This window comes from Schistocerca gregaria, chromosome 8, assembly GCF_023897955.1.
Source record: "Schistocerca gregaria isolate iqSchGreg1 chromosome 8, iqSchGreg1.2, whole genome shotgun sequence".
Classification (NCBI taxonomy): Eukaryota; Metazoa; Arthropoda; class Insecta; order Orthoptera; family Acrididae; genus Schistocerca; species Schistocerca gregaria.
The window spans coordinates 53,303,598-53,323,739 of record NC_064927.1 but is presented as its reverse complement, the minus strand read 5'-3'; positions in this window follow the sequence as shown (position 1 = coordinate 53,323,739).

Sequence of the window (20,142 nt, the reverse complement as noted above, 5' to 3'; positions counted from 1 at the left end):
TCAAAGCAGAAACACATAAAACATTCAGAGAATCGAGTGCTGGAGAAAAGGTCTCCCAAGAGGTTATGGGAGTGTTATGGAATTATTCGCTGAAGACGATGCAAAATATTTCTATTCAGTTTCATTCATAGTGAAGTTGCTTCTACAGCTATTATGATTCATTTGCATTATTTCTTTCGTTTCTATGATGGATGTTTCGAAGTATACAGTATGCAGTAGAAAAACAGATAATTTCCAAAACCAGTAATTGGAAATAATTCACTTGATAAAGTTTTAAGAGTGTGAAATATTATTGGAGTGGAATAAAACGAATGTGTTTTGTGTTTACTAGTAAAAATCAAAAGATATCGAAAATGTAAGAAAATTGCATCACATTGAAAACATTGTTCCATTTCACGTTCTTCCTATGGTGACAAGGTTATTTTTACGTTTGTCATTTCCCGTCCATATGAGCACATCCGGTACATAAATTACAAGCAGTCTAATCTTACAGCAGTGTATCTTCATGTTGCCAGTATGAAACAAGTTATGCTTAGGCAGGGAAGTACATTGAACGCTCACTTAGTGACATACTGAGCATCTCATCACGCTTACATATATTTTCCATTATTTGTAATTGTCCATAAAACTTACTATATCTATCGACGTGGAAATGTGTGAGAATAGCCTATGGCACATTTTGGGGAATGAAACGAAGTATGTCGCCTTAACTTAACAATATATTTACTGCTATAAAATCGACACTATATTCCAGGCGTTACCCGGAGGTGCATCTAAATTCGGAATATAATAACAAATTCTAATGTCATATTTTTGGCAACCGTCTTCCATATGTCTACGAAGTGTTGTTTCAGGCGACGCCACAGGGGTGACTTGCGCTTCGGTGGTGATGAAGACAACACAACGCGCGATCCACGAGCGGAGAAAATCTTCAACCCGCCCCCGGTGCCTCGTAGGAAAACACGTTACTAATCAGCTTATCAGCCCGACGAGGTACACACAGTCTGCACCTGTTGTCTCTGGTGCGCTACTTCTCCACTGTCTTCGCTTTAAATATCATTTTTACTTTTAACAGCTTTAATATAGAAGTCAATTCACAAAGAAATTACAGCTCATACAGAAGTTTATCGAAAATCGTTCATCCCACACACCTTTCGGGAATGGAAGGGAGAAGGGGGAAAACGACTGATTGCCGAGTATATACTCGAATGAATACGTAGGTGTAAATGCATGTTGTGCAAATAAATATGGAGATTTTTAACGTTGTCACAAAGGGAACTGGTAAAATTCAGGCATCCTAACCCACCATAACTAATCTGCTTAATCAATAGACCTTTATTCCTTTAGTTAGTTTGAGGTTAGTATTATATTTTGGCTTAAGGTTTGCGACAGAGTAGTTTCCTTAAACAGTACCACGTATCAGGTTGATGTATCCGTCCTCCTTCTTGCTTGAAGTTTGTATCATCATCATCATTGAAACAACCTACAGTTTTTTCTTACGCTCACCGTACAACATGGTATTTACACTCTTAAAACAGTTCACTAGTGACTGTGCAGTGCTGTAAACGGTGTAGAACTGCTATCTGGCGATCTCTCAACTCTCTGTGGCTTCGAAAGTTAGGGCACTAAGTTGAGTAGACGTAGATATATGATGGAATGACGCAAACACGCCACGCGGGGTAGCCGTGTGGTCCAGGCCTCATTGTCACGGTTCTCGCGGATTCCCCGGTCGGAGGTTCGAGTCCTCCCTCGGGCATGGGTGTGAGTGTTGTCCTTAGCGTAAGTTGATTTAAGGTAGATTAAGTAGTGTGTAAGCCTAGGGACCGATGACCTTAGAAGTTTGATCCCATAGGAACTTAGCGCAAATGATAAAACGCTCCATCATGTTTCGACGCACTCATGACCACCCCATAAAGGCAGTAGGTCGACTTAGTGGTCAGCGTGGGCAGTCCCACGTGACTATAAGGAGTGGTGCGCCACTCGTAGCCAATTAACACGGCGTGAGGTCAGTGATCGTAAAAAGATCGGAACCAGGTGAATGTTCGCCTTGTCAGTGAGAATAAAATTGAAAGCCGTCAGGATTTGCTGTTGTCAGTGATTGCAGATCCATCTCAATCACTTTGCGAAAGAGCATCACAAAGGGAACAGGTGAAAATTCAAGGATCCTAACCCAACATGACTAAACTGCTTAATCAACTTTATTCCGTCCAAAAGTCTGGGACTGACTGGATCAGCGGTTGACATATAGCAGTCAGCATCCATGTAAATCAAATAAATTAGGGTAATGCAGTGAGGGTGAAGTTGTCGAAAACCTCCGATATTTCTACAGGTGACCACCTTGTCATTTTCAAGGCAAAACTGCAACAGCTAAAGACCGTTCAAAATGGTTCAAATGGCTCTGAGCACTATGGCACTTAACATCTGTCACCAGTCTCCTACTTAAACCGAATTAACCTAAGGACATCACATACATCCATACCCAAGGCAGGATTCGAACCTGCGACAGTAGCGGTCGCGCGGTTCCGGACTGAAGAGCCTAGAACCACTCTGCCACCGCGGCCGGCAAATGTTGGTATAGAAGCACGAGTGAGGCTTGCATTCGAGAATAGAAACTGAAAATGCATCGCTGCGTGTTAAAATACCAATTTCTGAGTTCGACTGGGATGAAATTCTGTATGTCGTGCAGAGAACTACATCAATGAGCAGATGACCACACGAGTATTATCCAACTCGTAGCCCCCTCCAGACATCGCCTTACTGGTGTGATACTATCTATCACAACAGTGTATGATGACTCTGTAGCGTGTGCGAAATCAGGTGAAAAGCCTGTTTATCTATGGCACACATCAACTTATGCAATCTGGATACTGTGCTATGCTCTGCATTGGAGAGATTGAATCGTTGGTTGCCGAGCATAGACTCTGCATACTATGATGTTGTAAACTTCCTACGTGTGCGTAGTGTAGATGTTGATGATTTGGAACACTACCTTTGTTTGCACATGAACTCTGAACTAAAAGAGAAACAGATTAAATGTACGTGTGAAAAATCCGAGTACTGTGAGGCATCCAATGGCTTAAGGGAGATACGCGCGGAATTTATTGCATACCAGAAAGCTTTGTTTGGGCAATACTGTACATGAGCGAAGAAGAAGATGATGAATTTTTTGAGATACAACATCCGATGTTTGATATTTCAATAAATAAAGTATGTGTATATGTAATATCAAACGGTGTCTGTGCTTTATTTCATAACTCTCCCATTTTGGTCCAAGTATTAAGCCTATTAGGCCTAACAGCGTTGTTTTTCAATACTACACCTATAATGATGCAGCATCAGCAGACAGTCATTAACAAAATGAATGATGAATTAACTCTTCAAATCATATATAGCCGATTTCTCTGTGTAACCAATACAGCTCAGTTGATTAAGTGATGGAGATATAGTAGCTACACATACTATTACCATCCTTACAAGCGTACCTTTCTATATATGCCAACTACTTGTCAGTACCTAGCATAGTTAGTACCGTGGCATGGTGGCTGAAACATCCTCATTACAAGGACTTTGTTGTCGGTGACTGGTACTGCGAAGATGCAAAAGAATGCCTGAAGAAGAAGAAGAACGGAATTCTCCTTTCTGATAATGTACAAGCAATTATTGAAGGTCCATCCAATTGTGTCAAGAGTAATGTCCTCATGACGCTGCTAACACATGTAGATGGAGTCCGATTTGAACATGTTTGTGTATTCTCAAAAACATTGTTCCAGCCTAAGCATCAGCTATTACAGGAGATACTGCACTGTGTAGATTGTGTTACATACACGACATTCAGTGAAAGCGGTGATAGCCCTCCACCTCAAAAAGCAAAGCCAAACACTGTCTTCATATTCGACGACGTTCCTGCGGAAAACCAAGACCACATTCGAAAATATTTCTGTTCCGGTAGTCATATGCATGCTGATGTATTTTATCTGAGCCAAACATATTCGAGACTCCCGAAACAGTTGGTTATGGTTATGGTTATGGATGGTTATGGTTATGGTTATGGATATTGCAAACCTCATTATAGCCTTCAATCAAGACGATCTGAATTCAAAACACATTTACCAGCACATGTAGGAACTGACATGATTTTGTAAAGACATGTGCTGAATGCTGGAATCATTCACAGTATGGGTTTCTCGTTATTGATAAAACAAGAAAACTAAATGATGGTAGGTAGAGGCGAAACTTTCAAAAGTTTCTTAGAGAGAGGTTAGTACATCAGCATACACTACACCATGGAAAATTTCGCGCGCATGCCTGGCTCTCCATCCGAGAGAACGGGTGTACATAGAAGATACGCATGTACATGGTTGAGAAATTGAAGGCTCTTGTGCATTAAGTTGGAGGTATGTGCAGGGAACTAGAGAATTATTAGCAGACTCTTCTGAGAATGGTCAGTGCATTAAATGAGTTAGTTAATGAATTGGTAAGAAAGTAACCGACTTAACCTTAAAAGGTCGAGGCTATTGAGAGAAAAATAGATGTAGAGTTCATTGTTCTTGAGAAGGGGGAACAGGCACATTGTAAGAGGAAGAAGAAGAGTGGATATATAAAGCCTCAGGCTGCGAAGATGTCTGATGAGTATACACCGAGATGTCAACAAAGTAAAAAGTCATTCACGCACGGAAAGGCGTTCGAGGGAAAGCACTGCTGCTGAGGTTAAGGCAAATGGATCGACAGCAAACACCAAGAGAGACTTTCAGACCGGTTACGGAATCTCTCAGGCAGCTCTCAGCAAAAACAAAAGCACACGATAACGCTGGTGTAGCCATTGACGACTTTACTATCCGTAACGCCCCTGGCCAGATAGACAGAACATTCTGCGTTATCAGGGGGAGACCGTACATGTTAGGCATGCATCCTATAACTGTAACTGATGAAAAACCTATAAATTATTCACTTAATGATAAGGAAATGTACCTCGAAATACTGCATTTGACTGATGTACAGAAGATCGAAGAAAGCATGAGCAACAAGAAATATATAACAATTATAAAACCAGTACTTGATGGCGAAAACAACAACAGCATCGATAGTATTGACATTGAGCATAAAGTAGTGGACAACCGAATCCCGCAGGATGACATCCCCAACGAGCCATTGGAAGAGGACTAAACTTCAAGCCGAATAGAAAAGTGTTCGGACTATTCATTAATAAAAGAAAATGCCCATTAGGGGTCCTGCCAGATCGACCAATTACAAATAGCGATTTTCTTAAGTTTGTCAGAAAAAAATTCAACATTCCAAGACTCCGTGGAGTGTTTATGCGGGATGCATTACCTAAGACTATGGGGAAAATTGGTGAATATGATACTGTGAATTTAGATGTTGCTGGACGGCCCTGCACACACTGGGTGAAAAATGCGGATACCGTCTACTATTTCGACTCATTTGGTGACCTCCAACCACCGGAAAAACTACAACGATACTGAACTCACAGAAGACGTGTGTTCTACAGTTTTCAGCGTTATCAGGACTGTAATATACACCTATGCGCACATCTGTGCATCATGTTCCTTTTGACATTTACAAAGAAAAAGAAGCAGACTACATAAGGAGAAGCTTCAAACATTTCTTCATCAGTTGAGGTTCACATACAATGTCGTTAAAAGAACGATCATCTGTATTGCGTGCAAACTACTGCCCACCAATTGATGTGAGTATTGGTGATTGAAGTATTGCATTAACTGGACTGGAGACGTACAATAGCATCAGAAATATCACCGAGACTAAAAACAGCATCTGGATATTAATGGTGAAAAAGACATTGTGGAAATAGAACCGGGTGCACACGACATCGACGATTTAAAACAGTCTGGAAAGGGTATTGAGCTACGTGCAAACATCAATACCCTTAAATATGGCCTGCCGGGGTGGCCTAGCGGCTCTAGGCGCTACTGTCTGGAACCGCGCGACCGCTACGGTCGCAGGTTCGAATCCTGCCTCGCTCATGGATGTGTGTGACGTCCTTAGGCTATTTAAGTTTAAATAGTTCTACGTTCTAGGGGACTGATGACCTCAGATGTTAAGTCCCATAGTGCTCAGAGCCATTTGAACCTTTTTTTCTTAAATAAGGACTGTAAATGCAACGATTGACTTTAATCAGAAAGGTTTAATAGGGCGCTTACTGGGTTTCACGAAAGGGCAGGTTTTGAAGTAGGATCCTAGTAAATTTTACAGGTCAGATCACACTGTGGACAAACTGCCCGTCAGCACAATCCGAATCGAGTCTAACATTGGAACGAAATGCTATCTCAATGACAGTCTAATTCATACTATTTATGGATTCTTCCCCTCAGTCGCAGCGGGGTATAATATGGTTGAGATTCCAGCCCATGCAATATACGTTCCAGAAACAGCTCAGACACTGGGCTATTTGGAGATGATTATTGTAGAACAGAATAATCAGCTTGTTGACTTTCGTGGTGAGGAAATCATTGTAAGATTACATCTAAGGCAGGATGGGCGTACAGTATAGAACGAGTGCATGCAATCCACAACACGCCATTTCGGTGGAGAACCGCAAACTTATAACACGTGTGAACCACTCGTTTCTTAAATCAATTGACTTGATATCTCACTATGACGTCCTAACTCAGTACAACCTGTCTAGTACAGTATGGTGAGAGAATTATAAGCCAGGAATACTTAAACAACGTTTGACGTATATGCTCATATGTGTGTGAATTCCTGAGGGACCAAGCTGATGAGATCATGGTTCTCTAGACTTACATACTACTTAAACTAACTTACGCTAACACACACACACACACACACACACACACACACCCATGCCAATGCAATCACAGACATGGTGCCTCTAACCGTGTGGTCACATTTAACAAGAACGATGAAATTAGGGTTGTCATCCAGCAGCAAGACGCACTGAAGCTATCATGCAAGAGTTTCATACACATAGAGGGGTCATTCAAGAAAACCGATGGCAACGATACAGTGGGATCCAAGCTTACACGTAACGCTTTAGCATTCCTGTTCCAAGAGACACGCTATGAACTCCGTGGGTCTGAGATCGACCATACACGCAGTGTCAGCATAACAATGCCTCTGCATCACCCACGGATCTGCATAATTTAGAAAATGCGGGGTGGTTCATATACGATCCAGAGGATAGAATGGTTTACAGAGCGACTTACTGCATGCAAACCTCTAAAAATACCTATGGGCTGCTTTGAGGACATGAAACAGATTATTATGAATGCTAAACAGGAACTTATTCTGGTACAGAGTACGACGGATAATAACTCAAATATTTAAGGACCTGATAATAAGCAGTAACATAATATGGAAAATGCCTCACATCAGTGTATCAGATGAGGAGCGTTCGAATTCTGGTAGATTTCCATCACTGATATTTCGCTAGTTTTTCTTTCTCCTTAATAACCAGTGTTACCAACTGCGAAGAGACAAACTTGAGCTATTAAAACCTCTTCACAGCTAGAGACACCTAGATTCATCATACTTGCTTTTCAGACTGATAGAAGAGGGAATATATCAAATGATTCCACTGTGTTTGAGAACTGCAAGTTAACTGAAGACAAAGTCTGCCCTGATTCAGAATTAAGCCCATATGACAGTTTACACCCGCAGTGGAATGAAAATGTTTACAGCCTAGAAGATGACATGTATGCAAGGTTTCAAGCTTCTTACTATGGAAGTGCTGAAGAAGAAGGAGGAGGGTGTCTACTCAGTTTGTGGTTGTTCAAGGAGCTACCGCAGAACATCGTAATTGACTGCTCAAAACATAATGACATAAGTAAGTCTGGACCTATAGATGTGCGAATTGAATTTGAATCTTCGACAAATTTCCCAGAACACACTGCCGCGTATTCTCTAGTTCCACATGACCATATGATCAATTACTGCCGTCCCACAGGTGTTGCGCAACGAGCTGTATAAGTGAACAGGTCCTGCGCCATACATAGAGCATTTCACAACGGCGTCTCAAGGTGTAAACACCATTTCAGACATTCAGGGTCTCAATGACGGTGAGTATAGACAGTTCATATTTAAAGATGTTGCATTCGTGGCGTAAACAGAAAATGCAGGAATAATAGAGACATTCTCAGTAAACATAGCACTGAGGTCTTTCAAGTGCGTGAAGTATGTTAAGACACTGAAGAGTGCAAAGTATTTAACACATTTCTACCATGGAATTCACTGGGATGATGCTCGCATACCCTATAAGAATATAGTGATGTCACTTCAATTATTCGAGCCCACACATCCCTTCATACATGTGAAAGTGAAGGATAAGATCTCATGGATGCGTCCAATCTCTAAGTTTGCTGCTATTCAAGACCTGAAATTCTATGGGTGTCCTTCTCTCCATCGACTCAAGAATAATAATAAGAAGAAGATATATGAAAATAGCGTTGCTGTGTCTGCTTATGAAAACGTAAGATTACTTTTAAGTTGGATGACAAATAAATGAAATTGTACCTCACAACCTCTGTGTTCTTTTTTTCAACCCTGTTCCCTTTTAGACAGTTTTAACCATATGCTATGTCTTTGGTTTTCTTCAAGCACAGGAGATATAATTTTAGAAATGTCTGCTATATATGTTTCGAAGCAGGCACGACCACATGTCTCCAGCTCCCATAACCCAATTCGTGCTGCACGATACGCGTAATTCCATGCAACTATTCTACATATTTTATCTTCCATCTTAAGCTTCACCTCCCTCGTCTTCAGCAAAAGTAATGTCATTTGTGACCTACACAGCCCTTCTTTACTTATACATACATTCATAGGTTTTTTGTGAATAACAACAACAAAGACGTATGGTGATGAATTTTTTTCTTCGTTTATTCAATTCTCACAAATACAATACAGCTCTTGAGGTACAATATAATTCTTGGAGTACAATGTAGTTTTGGAGGTGAAATACAATATTCTTGAGGTATAAATTGACTCTGCTGTTCCAATGCAGAAATACTTTTAACTTACACACTACAACAGTAACACTGGATGGGAAATTTTTTTTTATAAATCTCCGCTAATAGCTAATGCGGAAATACTTTCTTTACTACAACCAAATACCACAGTCCCAGTAGCATAGCTTTTACAATTATTCTGATGGACTGTGCACGCTTAGAATCTAATTTCATCAGCCCCAATAGCAAACGTTTTCACAATAACAATTCTGAAGAACTGTGAGCTGTATAGAGATATGTATAGAAATATATGTACACTTAAAACCTATTCTGACTTGGATGGATAGCGGCAGATGCAAGACGGACTTGGAGCGTAGATAAAAATATATTATTTATTTACAGGCTACACATAAGTTGCGTATGTAGAAATACATAAATATACAAGTATATTTTTTCCGTTTATGCTCTTGATTGTTTTTTTGTTTATGTTTTTTTTTAATTTTTTTCCTTTCATACACATGTTGTGCATATATATATATATATATATATATATATATATATATATATATATATATATATATATATATTCTTTTTTTCTATCATTTCTTACAGACATTCTCTATTTGTATGTATATACAAGTGAACATAGCACACATAAGTACTAACACGACACACACACACACACACACACACACACACACACACGCACACACGCACACACACACACACACACACACATCCACATCCACATAAATACAACGTACTTAGACTATAATGAAAAGGTCATACTACTACTCTGCAGACACTCTCTCTCTCTCTCTGTCTGTCTCTCTCTCTCTCCCTCTCTCTCTCTCTCTCTCTCTCTCTGTCTCTCTCTCTCAAACACCCTCTTTCTCTCTCATCCTCTTATTATCACTTAATCAGAGTCCCCCATCCCTTCTCTCGCTACAAGTGTATAGTGTGACTACGGGAGGGTTTCAATCCCGTCATAACAAATGACCCTTTTATTGTCATGAGGCGACAGGTTGATTTTAGACTGCACCACAGTGTACACCTCGCGTCCTCTCGATCGAATACTGGTCTGCCGTACCATATGCAGCGGGTGCGGAGCAGCACCGTTAACACCACTGCACAGGCATCGCAAACGATCTTCGATAGAGAGGGCTCTCGATGCCATACGACACACACCGACTCTGGAAGGCACATTCCAATGTGCGATACGTATACATTTTTGAGCGTAAACCTACAAACTCCACAATCAATTGCCCTCGTCCTTCATAAGACCAATAACCTTCTTGTTCTGTGGAATAATACCATAAGGATTATCGGCCGTGTATGATGAAATGTCGAATTCATTACCATGGCACCTCATTACTTCATATGAATTGCAGTTCTTCACCCAATAGATAAAGCTATCTCTATCCATATAAAATATTCTAGGACTTTCGAAATGAGTCTTCGCAAACTCATAAACGGTACAAACGGTACATGTGGAGTTTAGATATGTCTAGTATGCACATCCCCACGTAAATGTTATTTGAAGAGAAATGTTGATGGTGTTCAGACAGCAAACAGCCAGAAATTTATTTTCAGTTCCTTTATTCAAAAGGCATTGTTACCGGTTTCGAATCATTATGATTCATCTTCAGACGGTTTTCATGCTTTCATTACAACATGTGGTGCGCCTTTTTACACATTAATTGTCTTAAAATATAAATAATGCATAATTATAAGCACGCCACACAGATGGTTGCGTTGCAGATTTGCTTAGGATGTTTTGTAAACTCTACTGCAGTCTTTGCAATCTCCACAGCAACAAAGTTCCAACAAAGTTCTTATCAAATATTGTGACCGTCTTAAAATTTGGTCTGAAATGCATTTTCATACGCCATAACGCCCATCCCATTCGGTTTTAATCAAAATTTCATGTCTCTCCCTCAAATTCTCCACACTTTAACCGAAAATGGAATTGTTCATTAATTTGTAAAAATCTTTCTCAAATTGACACGCCGCAGAAGCTCTCCGTTTCATATTCAAAACAACATACTCCTTAAACCAGGGGGACTGTTTAAAAACCAGCTCCATACCTAAGCCGAGGTACTGCTGGAGATTACGATAGTGAATAATGTACCTCCCTTAATCCCGAGTGTTGTCATCAGGTTTGACGTGGAGCCTCCTCTCGAAACTAGTTGCACTGGACACAGCATCAAATCGGCGTGCACATCATCCAAACTAATAGGGTGCGTGAGTTCTGCCTCCACCACATACCCTAGATGAGTATCAGCTGCCCCTCCCCCCCCCCCCCCCCCCCCCCCCCCCCCAATGATTTTACTACCTAATCCCTTGCATTCATCTCCAGGCACCCATCGAAGCTCGCCAATCGGCAGTGGTAGCTGCATGGTGTGCTCATATGAGTTTTTTACGTCCAGGTACATTATGTAACTCAAATCAAGGGATGGGTTGAACCTGTCACCCATCCGAAGATTATTTGGCTTTGCATGCCTATTCACACATTGGCAAAGCCTCCCATGGATCCCTCGCTCAAAGAATAGAAGCATGTCAGCATCAGTCAATAATGCAACGCTGCACTTTGTTTTCTTGAGCATTGTGTCCCAAGACAACCCACGCCCCATGTAATAAAAGGTGTGATCCAGAGAATATGTGGCCGTGCATTGAATCCGGAATTTCTCGAAAACTTGCTCAAGCAAGCACACGTCTGTGTTTGTGTAAAGTTGTGCATACTCCCCTAAAGTAGTGATGTGGAATTCCCACCTGACATTCACAGCATGCTCATACATTGCATCAGTTATGGCATCACCTGTAAGGTTGTTGGAGAATTCAGTTATGTCGGTTAGCCTGGATTGGTTGAGTTTCCGCAATACTATCCACATACGCACATGGGAAAAAACCCCTTCCTAGTCACAATTTCAAACTTTTCATCGTCGGGAAATACAGCTAGAGTTTTATGCATATCCTCCCGAAGTAGAGTTTCAACGAGTTTCTGGAGTGTCACCTGCATAAAACGTAGCATATCAAAGAGCGGAGTCTTATTCCTGCCACCATTCATTTGGAGAATGAAACGTATTTCTCGACGTCCTCAGGTAGGACACTGACCTGGTATTTCTCCAAGCCGAAATCAGCTACGTGCTCAACTAGAAAGTGAGCGTCATACCCGCTTAAGTTATGGAAGGAAACGGATATGTGCCTTGGTAGCTGGTACTTCAAATGCGCAAGCGTTGTGAGCTGCCCCACGGAACATCCCCATAAGATGACTGTGGTCCCTATGAGGAGATTCCGCTTTTCGTCCAAACGGCAGCCAACAAATATGACAATCACCTGCTTAATTATACAAAACTTCATTCTCATTCGATTTGGTCTGTGGGAGCTTTGGCGCTGTAAAGCTTATCAGCCACACATGAAAAGCTCAGTGAGCAGCCAAACTGCAGGATTATCCCTGACATAAGATTTGTACCTCAGATGTTAAGTCTCGTAGTGCTTAGAGTCATTTGAACCGTAAGATCTGTAGCGATTACTATTGGAATCATGGGACGATACAGTTTGGTATGCTTCCGCATATGTACGTGTTTTTCTGTACAGGTGGTTTGTGAAGCAGCGCAGTCACTTTCACACCGGATCACAGGAGCGATGAGACATTCAAAGCTGGCGTACACTGCAAACTGGCGACGTTTCTCGTGGTGTGCATTCTTAAACTTTATGAATTTATTTTCCTCAGTAGGCATAATAATACGCACAGGGTTCTTAGAAGCACAACATACTAGGTCTACCGCTAACAACTTATCTGAGGAAAAATAGTTCAGGCACCTTAATAAAATATATTTTACACGATGAGTAGTTGATAGATGTTGGAAAGGAGTAAGGACGTGTCTTTGATCCAAACATAGTGATAATTCAAATGAAGGCTTTCACGGCAGGTGTCATCACCTGAAATGCCGTGGTCCATACATAAGACTCTCCCCTGACGTTTCGCCTTCGACTGATGAAGGCATCGTCAGAGGACAATCGGCGAACTGCGAGAGCGCGAGTGATCGTCATATATATAAGCCATGCAGAGGGCGCCACTGTCAATCACGTGACGTCGGCTGTGCTGTGATCTCAGATATTGCTAACTTTCTGAACTGAAATTGATCGAATGTCACGCTGTTGCTGCAATGTTGACAACGATATCTCATCCAGCTTAACGCCTTCATCTTTTCTATTAAAATTATTGCAGTGTTTGGCAATCTCAATGGTCTCTTTGTACATTCGCGCATAATAATGCGAAGTCTTTGCTATGACGGTCGTCTCACTAAACTGTATCTCATGATCACCTTCCTGGACTCATGTTCCTCTACAGCCGATTTATCAACATGTCCGAGGCGGCAGTTCCTTCTATGTTCAACCAGACATTAATAGACAGGGCGCACAAATATATGTGAACCAGCTCACTTACATGATGAGATTGAAAACCTTAGAGCGATCTTCAAGAAGAATGGGTATTCCAACAGAGAGACAGATCGTGCACTACGCCCTAGACTGACAACACTGTCTGCTGCGTCGTCGCCCTGCGAGGAATGCCGGTGCATCTAGACTCCAGGGAGCGTGAGTGGTGGCGTCCTGTGAGGTCCAGTGGAGAGGGGACGGCAGGCAGTGCTTTCCGATAGAAAGGTTTTTAATTGTGTAATTATGAGTGATGTGTGTTGCATGACAGTATATCGGTATAAAAAGAAGGGCGATTCTTACGAATCCTGCATCTTTCCAAAACGCAGAGAATAGTGAGCAAGAGAAATCCACCCGCCAAAACTGATATTTTTATAAATAAACAATATACCCTCGAATTTCCCTTCATGAGGTCCACCCTCTCCACTACAGATCCGCCAATTTTCAGGTAGAGGAGGATAGAGGGGGTGGATGGGGTAGTGGGGGTCGATTTCCTGAAAAATTCTTTAAATAAATAGATAAATTATATTCCATACACTGCATTGAATCCCCTAAATTCTTTAAATAAACAGTATTCCACACATCTCTGAATTGTTTAAACAATATTCCATGCACTGCAACAGATTTCCTGACAAATTCCTTAACTAATTAAATAGAATATATATTCTGTACACTGCCATAAATAATTTTCCCTACATTGCCTAAATTGTTTAAATAATTTTCCCTGCTCTACAATCGAATTTCCTCGAAAAGCACTGATCAACTGAGTCTTTTTGCCGCCAATTTCTGGGAGGAGGTGTTTACAAGAAGGGGAATAGTTAATTAATTGAACAATGTAGTAAAGTAGTCAATCAAATTGATAAGAGTGAGAGGGGCTATATGAGTAACTCAGAACTGAAAATGTATCTGTATCACTGAGGGGGAGGGTGTGGATTGGAGGTTTCCTGAAAGGTTGGAATGGAGGTGGTTGGGGAACAATAGGTTAAGGACCCGTCAATCAAAAGAAAGGATCGTTTTAGCAGAACAATAAAGTAACATTCTTTCAATCAAAGTAGAAGAATTGGTTTGCCCCTGAGTGCATACCTCCCCGTCATGTAGGCACCCACACTAACAAAATGCGCTGAAACGAACCTTGTCTCACTATTCACTTACACAGTGGGTCACAGGAGCGAGGAGGCAATGAAAGTCGGCATACAATACAAACGGGCGTCGCACCTGGAGGTGAGCATTCTTGAACTTTCTGAATTTGTTTATCTCAGTCGCCATAATTACACGTAACGGGTACTTGGCAGAACAGTCTATTAGATGAGCCACTAATAAGTTGTCTGAGGAGAAATAATTCAGGCACGTTAAGCAAATATTTTTTACATTATGGTTAGTTGATAGTTGGAAGGAAAGGAGTGGGGACATGTCTTTGATCCAAACGTAGTGATAATCATCACTTTCAGAGGACAGCATGTTTATATGCAGCTCACACTCACCATCAAATTTTGAGAAATGGAGGGGACTGATGAAAGTATGCTTGTCTTGTTCTGACTTGCCGTCCTTCTCCAGGCCATAAAGATGAACCAATATTCCGGTATTCTGCACTTCACATTTAGGTGTGTCCTGGATCTTGACTGGGAAATCGAGACCATCAAAGTTATAACACACACGAATATTATCACCTATATGGTATGTACTGGGACGTTGAGGATGATCCCTATGATTGTAATTTCCTTTGCAATGCAGGATTGACCACGCAAAACATGCCTGATCATCTCTGCTTCCCGCATTAATACATGCCTGCTTATTAGCTAAAACCCTCGATTTACTGGATCATAGACATGTGTATGGGTGTGCAGGTGTAGTATTCGGCTGAGTGCCTTAGCTGACCCTCTGACTTCCATCTAGGAAAACCGGGACATTATGGCATTCTAGGTTGATTTACGGGACCATTTGACGATTGATGAGCTCCACTTTATCTCTACATTTTCCCCACAAAGATAATGATGAGTTGTCTCTTCAACAACAGAATAAACTTTAGGGGAGTGCAATAGATCGATGCAGAGCACTGCACTACATTTCATGGCGGGATACTGTGGATCATTGGCTACCTTTAGGAGCTCCGATTCCATGACAGGAAGGTACGCCCGTAGAATACCAAACAGGGTTGCGGTACCCTCCTGCCGGATTCTCAATCCTCGTGAACAAGGTTTTGACCTCAAAGCCGTCTATAATCACAGAGTATTCTAACTGCGGTTTGGTATCACTGACCAGATGTCCTTCACTAAAAGGACGGGAGAAAGAACTGTCTCTTGCTACAGGATCTTCTTTATTACTCTTAATACTATTCTGTGTTCACCCCATTGATGATGGGGCTGGGGAAGGTAAGTCGGTATGTGCACACATACCTTGCATTTACGCCGATTCTGACAAGGGTGATATGATGATGATGATGATGATGTGGAGGAACATGCTGCAGTGCTACTGGGTCAGATGGATGGGAACAGCCAGGTTGTGGTGATCGTTCCCGATGCTGTTGCTGCTGCTGCAAACCCGATCTGGTAACGTGAGGGTGATGGTTTGTTGCTTGGCCCACAGATGCTAGAGCGGTGGTGCCGAGGTGGCGGTGGCTTTCCTTCCGGCGACTAGCAGTGCTCTTATAGGTAATGTGTGGCTAACGGGGGCTGCTTTGGGGAGGAAGGAGGTTGAACCACTACTGGTATGCGCGCCACACTGTGTTGTGGCTGTGGAGACCCTATCGCTGTGGAAGAAGAGATTAAAAAAAAAATACTAGTTAAATACATTGCTTACTGCTGCTGGCGCAGTGAAAGCAACAATTACGACGACCACAAGGCTATAAGCAGAGTGAGTAACTACATTTCTCGCTCTGGCTCCAAGGCAGTAACACTTCAACGGGCGACTCCATCACAACCTCAAAGAAGTTATCATCATCATTTAATAGGGCCAGATCATTGCTCCTTTCCTCCTCCCCGCTACTTCAGTGGTCCTTTGTCTAATCCATTTACGCATGTCATCGTCCCTGTCAGAATCGGCATCTGGCAATAGGTCTGTCTCGCTTACAACAACAACAACAAAAAACAAGATAGATAAACCGAAAAAGCAAGTATGAAATTAGCAAGTTTTAATTTCTACTACACAAGAATTAATTACAATGAGTACTATAGTCACATGGCAATGCTGGCTGTGAACCCATCACAGGAGGCTGGATTTCGAGAGTCTGCCCACTCTCATCTGCTCTCAGATAAAATTCTAGAGTTGTACTATAACAAAGGCAAATTTAACATACACACAAAAACTTACATTCAAAATACAAATTATTTACTCACTTGGTAATCTTGTCTCCAGATCTCTATGCCCCTTGCCGCTACACTCTGAATCGTTGCTGCTGCTACCTCTCTTCATCTTGGGAAGAAAAAAACATGCACACACAGAGGTGACAGTACGCACAAAAAGAGAGACAGCAGTGAACTGAGGACAATGGAGGTTGATTGTGGGTTTGTATATAGACAGCCAATGAGAAGCTTTCATGGAACATCACTATTTCCTAGAAGGGCTTGTTGTGATCTTTGTCTCTCTTTACAAATAACAAGAATGATTCATCATTAGCAGCGTTTTCACAAGTGTGCACATACATGATGATGGCTCTTAGCAGTGAGAAGTTTACCATTTATGAGACATATGTTGAAAGTGGAACATTACGATTTTCTGGAAGGGTAACATGTGATGACTCGTTATGACCACCAGGACGAATGCAATCGGTGTTATTCTGGGCTGTTTTCGTGAACAGGTCCTGTTAGCATGAGAATTTCCAAGCAGCCAACCTGATCTCACGAAATCTGCTACAACAACATATGGACCATTAATTACTTCTGTGACACTTCATGAATTCCGAGAAGGGACTGATATGTAATGGACGGGCCATCCCGTTATGATCGCTAGGATGAATGCATCTGGTGTTATTCTGGGAAGCACTGCAAAAGATTTCTATTGCGCGTCCAGAGGGTGAGTTGGCTGTTATTTATATAGACATCAGTATAACACTGACAACCTTTCAGCAGCACCTGCATGGGTGAGTCACTGTGCAGACATCTCTTGCTTGGCAATCAGGCCTGCGTGGGACTGTCATGTACAGTTGGTGGCTGGGTAAATATGTATGCGGCTGGAGGCATCTCACATGTCCCATTAGGATCGATAGGGAGAATGCACACTGTGCTATTCTGGGAAGCATTGCAACAGGTTTCTTTCTACAGTGTGTTCAGAGGGAGGCTTGGCTGATATTTACATAGACATGTGACATCAGTATAACATTAAGAACCTCTTAGGTGCACTATGCAAACATCTCTCTCGGCGATGGGCAGCAGGTACAAAGGCGCCAGAAATGGTGACGTGGTCAACATGAGACTGTCCAGAGGGAGACTTGGCTCTAATTTACATAGACATCAGGCGTCACTATAGCACTTGAAGATTTGTAACTGCATACCCAAAAACTGATGCGAAGGCTCGTGCACCAGCAATTGTCTCTCCGGCGCTGGGTCACGTTCAGCTGCCCTTGCAAGGCGCCTGTGCAGAGTCGGCGGCGTTGGTGTGTGAACGCATTGGAGCCTCTGTAGGGAGCAGTTCACTGATATGACACAGTCGAATTTCTTTACTTCAAAAGCGATTTTATGTGCAATGAGTGTTCGTGCACTGCATTATTTTTGGTTGTTTAAGTGCTGTGATAGTGTTGGCAGAGGATCATATATGCATTATTTTGACAATTTTATGCGTATTGAACATGCCTGTTGCATTATTTTGTGAACAGGTGTGTAGGCCGTGCTATGCATTATTTCGGTAATTTACGAGTTATATGCATGTCTGTCCATCACTGTACAGCATTATTTCGATAATTTACGAGTAGTTTGCTGGTGTGTAGGCTATTCACTGTGATGCCAAGCACGCCAGAGTGAGTACTTTGTATCAGTGTAATAAATAAACTATTTGAAATCCATCCCTACATAAATTGTTCCAAAATAAATAAAGTACATTCCTTCCTCTCTCCACCAGCTGGCCAGAGACCGAGTCCTTTTCCCGTCATTTTCCCCCAGACTGTCATGGGGCAACAGCACCCTCTGGTGGCCGTCAGATGACCTCCAGACTCATGGTGGACACACTGGATGGAGCTACTGCCTATGACAACTCAAATTGTTTAAATAAAGACTGCATGCAAAATAAAGACTTACATTCATCCTATCCATCACAGACTGAGGCCCTTTCCTCCAATTCCAAAGATGATGTGGTGGTCAGATGACTTTGGTTAGTGAAAATAGCCCAAGTGACCTACTTTCCCGCTAAATTTGAACTACGCACCATGACATCACTGCGATGTTGCCATATCTATCGCCTCCATCTTGGAATCGCCACCTTGAATAAATTTGGCAACAATGCAATGTGGGTCCATACAAACTTTGTCCCACTAGAGCTCTTCATCTCAAAACCACGTGATTTATACAGTGGAGAATCGAAAAATTGTCCCAATGTTGCAGACTATTGCAAATAGTGAAGGAGAAAATATTATTGACGACTAAAGCCTCTGTTACGTGATGGAGAACTTATGCACCAAGCCAATACTACTGTTATCGTACAGAGAAGGCTCACTGCAGGTGGAGACACACTTCAATTACCATCTCTTGACAAAATTGTAGCAACAGCAATATTTGTCTCCACAACATCGTATCAGACCACATTTGTGGCAGCAGACCGACCACCGCCAGGACTTTAGAAACTGCAGACTGTAGCGTTCCTCTCCCTCCATGGTAACTCCTTATTTCAGTGGACTTTAACGAAAAACATTCGAAATTGAATTCATAGGTAGCTAGGCATCACAAAACGATGATGCTTGGGTGTATGACCCGACCACATATCCCAGAAACTGAGGTCGTGCTGATGTGCTTTATGTCGCAATTGTGATGGGTGTCAAACACCTCTCAGTAGCAACCACAATTTAAGCCCATTCGACTGACAACCTCCATGTAATGTCTGATGTGGCGCTTCAAGGCGAGACAACACTCAGCCATCGCAAGCAGTTAGGGTGAATCGATTGCGAGCAATTTAAAGAGCGTATCCAAGAATCTCTTGATGTTATCCCTGTTCTTTGTAACGCTGCCCCTTATGATTCTGTCAAAATCGTAATTAGTACGAAGATGCGTGCAGCTGACAAGGTATTATCGAGTAGGAGGCAAACGACGAGGGCAAGTTACCTCGTAAAATTCTGTATGTCATTTCACACAAAAACAGAGTACTCAGCGACTGGCAACTGACAAGACTCTCTTCCATCAAATGTCTCCTCAACAAACTATGGAGAGAAATCAAAGTGGCAGTGGAGAACCATAGGAACAGAGACTGGGCAGGCAAGGTAGACACACTAAGTATCAAGAATTGATCTGCCTGGAAGATGAAAGCTTTCCTTGTGAAGAGGCAGCGTCTCTCTTCCCTGAAAGTCGGAAGGGAAGTTGTCTGGAAGTCTGATGCAAAGGCCAGTGCCCAACTGACATGTTTGCAGACAACGTCACACCAATAGTGGACCCAGCAGATGTCGACCATGTTCGCCGGGTGCAGTAAAAGGTTCGAGCCTCTCTTGCGGCCCCGGTGGGACAGGATCACGCTATTGAGCCAATCAGTACAGAGGAGCCTACACAACAACCAACCGATTTCACCCCTAGGAAAACTGGAGCCTACGATCAACTTCAGAATGCTATGCTAAAGAGTATCTGCGAAACCA